Consider the following 9259-nt stretch of genomic DNA (forward strand, 5'->3'; position numbering starts at 1 on the left):
CACATCTGGCTAGTTTTTGCATTTTTTGTAGAAACAGGGTTTTGCCATGTTGCCCAGGCTGGTCTCAAACTCCTGGACTCAAGCAATCCACCTGCCTCAGCCTCCCAAATTGCTGAGATTACAGGCATGAGCCACTGTGCCTGGCTGGAGTTAGCCACTTTGACAGTGGATACTCCAGCCTCAGTCAAGCCTTCAGATGACATCTTTATTGCATCCTCATGAGCGATCCTGAGCCAGAACTGCTCAGCTAATCTGTTCCTGACCACAGAAACTTTGAGAGAATAAATGTTTGTTGTTGTTTTAAGCCACTAAGTTTTTTGTTTGTTTGTTTGTTTTTGAGATAGAGTCTCACCCTATCACCCAGGCTGGAATGCAGTGGCATGATCTCAACTCACTAAAACCTCCACCTCCCGGGCTCAAGCAATCCTCCCAACTCAGCCTCCCAAGTAGCTAGGACTACAGGAGTACGCCACCATGCCGAGCTAATTTTTGTATTTTTAGTAGAGACAGAGTTTCACCATGTTGGTCAGGCTGATCTTGAACTCCTGACTTCAAGTGATCCACCTGCCTTGGCCTCTCAAAATGCTGACATTATGGGCATGAGCCACCATGCTCAGCCATAAGCCACTAAGTTTTGAGGTAATTTGTTATGTGGCAATAGATAACTAATACAAGATTAGTTTAGGAATCCAAACCTAAGCCAATCAGCACGTGGCATTCCCCTGTGAACTTTGCTGGTTCAAGAGTAGGTATGTTACTAAATTGTCCTAATTAGACCCAGGGACAGACTTAAAAACAGCTGGGTGAATAGCTCTCTTCTACTACCCATAAACATGAAAACCTATGTTCAGAGTGTGGCTGGCAGCCATCTATTATAAATAAAGCCCTCACTAGTGCACTTGATGAGACTTAAGAAAGAAAGTGGCTGGGTGTGGTGGCTAATTCCTGTAATCCCAGCACTTGGGAAGGCCATGGCAGGCAGATGGCTTGAGCCCAGGAGTTTGAAATCAGCCTGGGAAACATGGGGAAACCTTGTATCCACAAAAAATACAAAAATGAGCTGGGCATAGTGCCACACACCTGTGGTCGCAGCTACTCAGGAGGCTGAGGTAAGAGGATTGCTTAAGCCTGGGAGATCAAGGCTGCAGCAAGCCGTGATTGCACCACTGCACTCCAGCCTGGGCAACAGAGCAAGACCCTGTCTCCAAAAAAATAAAAGCCAACTTTAGGGTGAATATAATATTGTAGATAGCAAATCAGATGGACCTAATAAATTGGGTCCTTGATGAAATTATTGAGCTACTGAAATAAATAACCATAAACCCCTCCTTAACTTTAACCTTCTAGTTATATGAGCCAATACATTTCCTTATCATATTAGCCACAATAGCCTTCTTTATGTTAGCATTTGCTTTAATAGAAACACTTCCCGGTATTATCAAACTCTCTTAGTCATGTTGTTTTAGGTATATCTTATGTAAATTGTAAATAGCTGGGATTTTTTTTTTGTCAACATGACTTTGACTTTGGGAGAATTTACTGCATGATCATAGCTCACTGCAGCCTTTGACTCCTAAGCTCAAAGGATCCTTCCCACCTTGGCTTCCTGAGTAGCTGGGACTGCAGGCGTGCACCACCACGACTGGCTGATCCAACATTTTGAAATCTAGATCTTTCATGTAGAAATTAAGTTGTGTATCCACACTTTAAAAATTAGAGGATCTATAATGTGAGGCCCCTTAATCTCACATCACTGAGTGGTGGCTGGCCCCTCTAGATGGGGTATGTACCCTCTGGTTCACCACAGTGCCCCCCATTCTGTGTTATTTTTCCAAAGTGGAGAGAATTTTAGTTTATATTTATGGTCTCTCCTTGCACTATTTTTTTCTTATGGTAGAATATCTGTTTCCGTGACTCTATTACTTTCATTGAAGACCCAAGAGAGCCATATTTCAAGAAACAAAAGTAAAAATATCCATTTCCATATTACCCTTCTGGCCTCTGTGTGGTCATTTGGGTTTGCATTTTCTGTTTTAATTCTTTTTCTCTTTTACAATTGGTTACCTATAAATTGTTAACAACTACGTTATGGGTCACTGGTTTCTTTCTTTTTTTTTTTTTTACTTTTTTCTTTTTCTTTTTTTTTTTTTTTTTTTGAGACAGGATGAGGCTCTGTCACTCAGGCTGGAGTACGGTGGAGTGATCACAGCTCACTGCAACCGCCACCTCCTGGGCACAGGTGATCCTTCTACCTCAGCCTCCCTAGTAGCTGGAACTTCAGGCACATGTCACCACACCCAGCTAATGTTTGTATTTTTTGTAGTGACAGAGTTTCGCCATGTTGCCCAGGCTGGTCTCAAATTCCTGGGCTCAAGTGATCCTCCTGCCTCCGCCTTCCAAAGTGCTGGGATTATAGGCGTGAGCCACCATGCCCTGCCCAATATTTTTAATGACCATCAGGAAACAGTAGCTATAATTTTGCTCCCCTATAATTTGCCTTGCTACAGAAATCTTTAGCAAGATTTTCTTTCTCCTCTGCCTTATAACTCACTTCCACTTTTGTTGTGATTTAGTTCAAGATTGTTATTCATCTTTGTTATTATGTCTTTTCTAAGAATCTTTTCTGACAAATTGCACTAAACATCAAAACCACTATCAACAACTATTTAATCTATACAGCTGTGAACATTGTCAGTTTCTTTACTCCTCACTGTTTCTTTTTTTTTTTTGGAGACAGAGTCTTGCTTTTGTCACCCAGGCTGGAGTGCAATGGCGTGGTCTTGGCTCACTGCAACCTCCACCTCCCAGGTTCAAGCCATTCTCCTGCCTCAGCCTCCTGAGTAGCTGGGATTACAGGCACTCACCACCATGCCCGGCTAATTTTTGTATTTTTAATAAAGACAGTGTTGTGCCATGTTGGCCAGGCTGGTCTCAAACTCCTGACCTCACGATCTTCCCCCCTCGGCCTCCCAAAGTGCTGGAATTACAGGTGTGAGCCACCACCCCCGGCCTCTTTTTTTTTTTTTTTTTTTTTGAGACAGAATCTCTCTCTGTCACCAGGCTGGAGTGCAGTGGCAGGATCTTGGCTCACTGCAACCTCTTCCTCCCGGGTTCAAGCAATTCTCCTGCCTCAGCCTCCTGAGTAGCTGGAATTACAGGCACATTTCACCACACCCAGCTAATTTTTGTATTTTTAGTAGAAATGGGGTTCACCATGTTGGCCAGGATGGTCTCTATCTTCTGACCTCATGATCTGCCAGCCTCGGCCTCCCAAAGTGCTAGGATTACGGCATGAGCCACTGCGCCCCGCCTACTCATCACTGTTTCTTATATATCACCCCTACCCTTTTTTGAGCTTTTTATTGTAATTCATCTGTCATTTTGCCACAGTACTTCCTTAAGGGAAAAAAACAGTATCTGTTGATAGATGGTTTGCACTCCCTCAAAACTTGTGTCAGTTACTAAGCTATTCAGTTTCCCTTGAGCTAGGCCTCCCACCCCAAGGCTGCAGCATTCTGCTGGCCAGCTTCACCCTGAGTATGATGGGTGGCCATGGAACTGGCTGACAAGCTAAGACCCTGCCGGAGCAAGGAAGCAAGGGAAGTGGTGGAGGCTTAAGGGACTTCGCTGATATGATTTGACTGTTGTGCTGAGTCTTTCTCTTTTTGTCCCCAATTTTCTCTCTTCTTGTTTGTTGTAGTTGCCTAAAATTAGTTGGATCTCAGCTAGCCAATCTCTCTGGCTGCCTAGGTAAATTGCCATTTCAAAGAGAGTCAAGCATACCAGTGTAAAATTGTGATCCTTTTCCCCTAAAACAGGAAACACTGCTCCATTGTCATTTTGCTGCATATGAGAAAACCTATGAAAAGTTATGAGTCACCAGACTCACTTGGAATTATCTTCAATTCCTCTCTTTCTCACACCCCACCACCTTCTACCTATCAGTAAATCTTGTTAGTTCTACCTTCAAGATGGAGGTCAGGCATGGTGGCTCACACCTGTAATACCTAACTTTGGGATGCCAAGGTGGGAGCATCACCTGAGCCCAGGATTTTGAGACCAGCCTGGGCAACATGGTGAGACCCCCATCGTATATAGCTGAAAGAACACTTAAGGGGCCATAGGCAGGTGAGAGATGGTTTCATTCAGCAGTTCTCTTACACTGTCTGTCTCTGTCTCAGCTACCTGTTCTGGCTCTGTGACTCCTGCCACTCCCCTACACAGCTGCAAAGCCAGCTGTCTCTACAGGGTCAGAAGCTTAACACTTTCTCTCTCTGGGCAAGAGCATGCCTGTACAGCATCAGCAGGGCAGTTATACCTTTTACAGACAATAGTGGCTCCAAGCCAAGTGATGAGCCTTCCCATGTTATGCCTATGTAGCTGTGATTATATAACAAGCAAAGTTATGCACCTGCACTCCAAACTTGCTGAGTCATGCAGGATGTTTACCTTGGCCCATGCCTGCCTCACTGCATTGCAGCCATGTTCCTTACACAGGAGGATCCCTTGAGCCCAGGAGTTTGAGGCCAGCCCAGGGAACATAGCAAGAGCCTGTCTCTAAAAAAAAAAAAAAAGTAAAATATTTTTAAACTTTAGGAAGCTGCCAGGGATGGACTCCTCCAAAATAAGGAGTGAACCAAGAAGGAGGAAAAATATGACACAAAATGAAGGGTACAACCAAAAGAGAGATATAAAGTAAACCACTAGGATGGTTGTAAAGGGAGATACCAATGAGACAGTGGTATAGGCCTAGAGAGGAACCAATACAGATTGGAGCAGGCTAGAAGGGTGCGGAAGAGATTTCTAAAGAAAGATTCAATTAATAGATTATGATTGCTAGAAAAACACTTGTTAGATCCCGATGTCTGGGTCCAGCCATGCTGAAGTCCGAGGGGAGTGGGTGGATGAGCAGAAAGAACACTTGATGGGCTGTAGGCAGGTGAATATGGTTTTATTTAGCAGCATCTCTCTTACACAGTTTACTCAAACTAGCTCTTTTACATTGTCCACCCTATCTCGACTGCTTAGTCTGGTGGCTCCCACACACACCTGTGCAGCAGGCTTTCCCTTGCCTTCAGGGTCAGCAGCTTAACTCTTTTTCTTTCTGGGCATGAGCAAGCCAAGCTGTGTCCTGGCTCTCTCCTGTCCATCTGTAAAATGGACAGCTTTGGCTCTCTCTGTCTCTCTTTCTCTGGGTGCCAGTGCATCCCCCATGTCAAGCCATGTTGAGCCAAGCCAAGCCCCCAGGTCCCCCATACAGCATTAACAGGGCAGACAATAGTGGCTCAGAACCAAGTATGAACTTGACACAAACTGGTTATATAACAAGTGAAGGTGTGTGCCTGCACACCGAACTCACTGAGTTACGCAGGCCTTGGATATCCACCTCAGCCTATTCCTTGACCAAAGCACATCCATATGTACCTTACACTCCACCCCCTAGGCCAAAGGAGACATATGCCTTGGACACACAGGTTTGATACACAGGTTTGGCATACAGGCCTGACATATAAACTTTGGGCATGCAGGCCCAATACATACACAGGCTTGACACATAAGCCTGACACACAAGCCTTGGGCACACAAGCCTGATACATACATAAGCTTCTGGGCACGCAGGCCCTTGCATACATAAGCTGTGATAAACTGCCCAGCTATTGGCGCAGATTACCTTAGGTGTCACCTCCTTGGTGATTACCATTCACGCTGCCTTGAGTTTAGCTTATTAACCACTTTGCCCATACCTGTTTTAAAACCATATGATGTCAGTACTAGCCTGGACTGCACCAGAAGTCCAGGCAGCAGTAGCACCCCAGCTGGACCCACTTGTACATGATACCCTATTAGGAATGGGGGGGCGTCCTTCCTAATGGTGAAGGCTTAGGGTCTAGGGGTGCCTCAGGCCTCATGGCCTCATCTTGCATTAGGACTTCAGGTCCCAAAACCTCTTGTAACTCTGCTGCTAAGGAACTTGTACTCAGTGTACTCTGCTGCTCTAAGTTAGTAGGCACCCCACTTCACTAAAGTGGATGTCTTCACCGTCCCTGTCCAGGGGTTGTTATCCATGAATGCACCCATCCTACTATTGGGTTAGTCGTAAGCATGATGACTGTAACCTGTCCTGCCATGCTCTTATGAGCCTGAAGGGCAGCATATGCAGTTACTAACTGCTTTCCCAGTTTGGGGGGTGTGGTTACCCATGAACACACCCATCCCACTATTACTAACTGCTTCTCTATTAATGAACACTGGAGAGCAGCTCTTTTTCACAGCTGGGACTACAAGCTTACTGGTGCTTCCAAGCGCTCATGCACTGCTATAGTCCCTGGCCAAAACTATCTGTATATGTACATCTAGTGTAAATGGGCACCCTTGGTTTACTACCCAGAAAGTGTGTCTCAGCCTCATCATCCCAATCCCAGGCAAGAGGAGTGCTGCCACTTTTAAACCTGCAAGAGAATCAGAGGTTAACAGAACATTATTAACAAAACCACAGCATATGGCGGGGCTATGCAATAGCCCAGCGGCAACACTATGAAAGCCCATTGTCGGGCTTAGCACGGTGGCTCACACCTGTAATCCCAGCACTTTGGGACATCGAGGCGGGCAGATCACAAGGTCAGGAGTTCGAGACCAGCCTGGCCAATATGGTGAAACCCCATCTCTACTAAAAATACAAAAATTGGCTGGGCATGGTGGCTCATGCCTGTAATCCCAGCACTTTAGGAGGCAGAGGCGGGCGGATCACAAGGTCAGGAGAATGAGACCATCCTGGCCAATATGGTGAAACCCTGTCTCTACTAAAAATACAAAAATTAGCCAGGTGTGGTGGCGCACGCCTGTAGTCCCAGCTACTTGGGAGGCTGAGGCAGGAGAATCGCTTGAACCCAGGAGGCGGAGGTTGCAGTGAGCCGAGATCGCGCCACTGCATATGCACTCCAGCCTGGTGACACAGCGAGACTCTGTCTCAAAAAAGAAAAAAAAAAAATTAGCCGGGCGTGGTGGCGGATGCCTATAGTCCTAGCTACTCAGGAGGCTGAGGCAGGAGAATTGCTTGAACCCAGGTGGCAGAGGTTGCAGGGAGCTGAGATCGTGCCACTGCACTCCAGCCTGGGCGACAGAGCAAGACTCCATCTCAAAAAAAAAAAAGTCCATTGTTTCCCTCCCATGAAGGCAAACTGTTCCTGGCTCTCTGGACAAGAAGTCCCAGTTCCGTTGTCAAACGGTCCAGCAAGTCCGTGACAGACGGTACAGCTGCCAAGCCGTGCAAAACATCCACCCCCAGAATGTCTTCAGGTATGTGAGACACATACACGGTGCATAAGTGGAGAGCCAAGCAGCCGATGCCAAGATGCAAAGACACAGGTTTTACTTTCATTGACCAACTTTCATAGCTGTTTATGCGGCTCTGCCCGGAAACTTATCCGGGTTCAGAGACCAGTGGATTGCCAAATCCACATGTGGCTCTGGTTGTCCAGTGCCCCGCAAGCCGGCACCTTGGCCAGTTCTCTTATCAAGCAGAAAAGGCTTTATACTTCCGCCAACTGCAGCAGGTACTCTTTGAACTGGAATGCTCGGGTAGGACTAGGTTGCGCAGCAATGTCCTTCTCCCGAAGGACTTGCACTAAGTCTGTACACAACTGCCGACATTAGTTGCTTAACTCCCGCAACTCAGCGAGGACACAGGCACCATAGGAAATGTGTTCCACCACGATGGGGGGTGGGGTCTCTGGGCCTCCTCTTGGGGCCCAACAGCTGTTCATGCTCTATTTTCTGACGGACTACCGGGCAAGCCTGCAACGGAGGTTCCTCCTCCCTGCGCTGCATCCTGCAGGGATTGGGCATTAATTTCCCTCAGCACAGTCGCAAATGCCCATCTGACTCTGCTGGCAAAGGTATGTTCCTTTCAATGCTGTGCATTTCCAGGTGCTTCAGCGCCTTCTCCACACTCATAGGGGATCTGTCCACTGCCTCCCATGTTTCCACTGGGGCTCATCCAAGCAGCACCACTGCGACTGGGTACCACAGCTCATGCTGTGGCCACATAGCCGACCCGTGAGCCCTCAGGGGCTGAAGACCCACTCACCTCCTTCCATCCTCGTCGCCAATTGTTAGATCCTGGGGTCTGGGTCCAGCCCATGCTGAAGTCTAAGGGCAGTAGGTGGATGAGCAGAAAGAACACTGGGTGGCCGGCCATAGGCAGTTGAATTTGGTTCTATTTAGCAGCAGCTGTCTTACACAGCTTACTCAAACTAGCTCTTTTAGAATGTCCACCCTGTCTTGGCTGCTTAGTCCGGCGACTCCCACACACACCTGTGTGGCCAGCTCTCCCTTGCCTTTAGGGTCAGCAACTTAACTCTTTTTCTCTCTGGACACGAGCAAGCCGAGCTGCGTCATGGCTCCCTCCTATCTGTCTGCAAGACAGACAGCTTTGGCTCTCTCTTTCTCTGGACGTCAACACACGCTCCATGTCAAGCCATATTGAGCCGAGCCCAGAGCCCCTGTATAGCGTTAGCAGGGCAATTATACCTTTTACAGACAATAGTGGCTCAGAGCCAAGTATGAACTTACACCAAAAGGTTATATAACAAGTGGAGATGTGCGCCTGTGCGCCAAACTCACTGAGTTATGCAGGCCTGGATATCCACCTGGGCCTATCGACCAAACGACCAAAGCATATCCATATACCTTACACCACTGTTTTGAATGTATCAAGAGCAGATTTATATAACTGGAGTAAGTTTGGGGTTAAATTAATAATACATAATTAAAAAGCCAAATAAATGAACAAACAATAACCTCAGGAAAGACAAAAATGTAAAAGGGAAAGTAATCATACTATAATATTAGCATGGATAAAAATAGCATTTTTCGGCTGGGTGTGGTGGCTCATGCCTATAATCCCAACACTTTAGGAGGCCGAGGCCAGTGGATCACCTGAGGTCAAGAATTCGAGACTAGCCTGGCCAACATGGTGAAACCCCATCTCTAGTAAAAAAAAAAAAAAAAAAAAAAAAAATACATAAATTAGCTGTGGTGGCAGGTGCCTGTAATCCCAGCTACTCAGGAGGCTGAGGCAGGAGAACCGCTTGAACCCTGGAGGCGGAGGTTGCAGTGAGCTGAGATTGCACCATTGCACTGCAGCCTGGGTGACAAGAGCAAAATTCCATCTAAAAATAAAACAGCATTTTTTACTTCTCCTTCCTGCGACTTTGTGAAGAAGGTGCTTTGCTTCTCCTTTGCCTTCCACCATGATTAA

The 9259-nt window shown here is 46.7% G+C and overlaps 1 long non-coding RNA gene across 1 annotated transcript in view; it reads left to right on the forward strand.

Annotated features, from left to right (window-relative positions):
- The window catches only part of LOC134738644 (uncharacterized), a 34566-nt gene extending 25547 nt beyond the window's left edge, over nucleotides 1-9019 (forward strand). Inside the window, exon 2 of the long non-coding RNA XR_010124537.1 lies at nucleotides 7174-9019. This is a non-coding gene — a long non-coding RNA (uncharacterized LOC134738644). The remainder of the gene's footprint in view (nucleotides 1-7173) is intronic.
- Nucleotides 9020-9259: the final 240 nt, after the last annotated feature.

The sequence above is a fragment of the Pongo pygmaeus genome, chromosome 19, assembly GCF_028885625.2.
Source record: "Pongo pygmaeus isolate AG05252 chromosome 19, NHGRI_mPonPyg2-v2.0_pri, whole genome shotgun sequence".
NCBI lineage: Eukaryota > Metazoa > Chordata > Mammalia > Primates > Hominidae > Pongo > Pongo pygmaeus.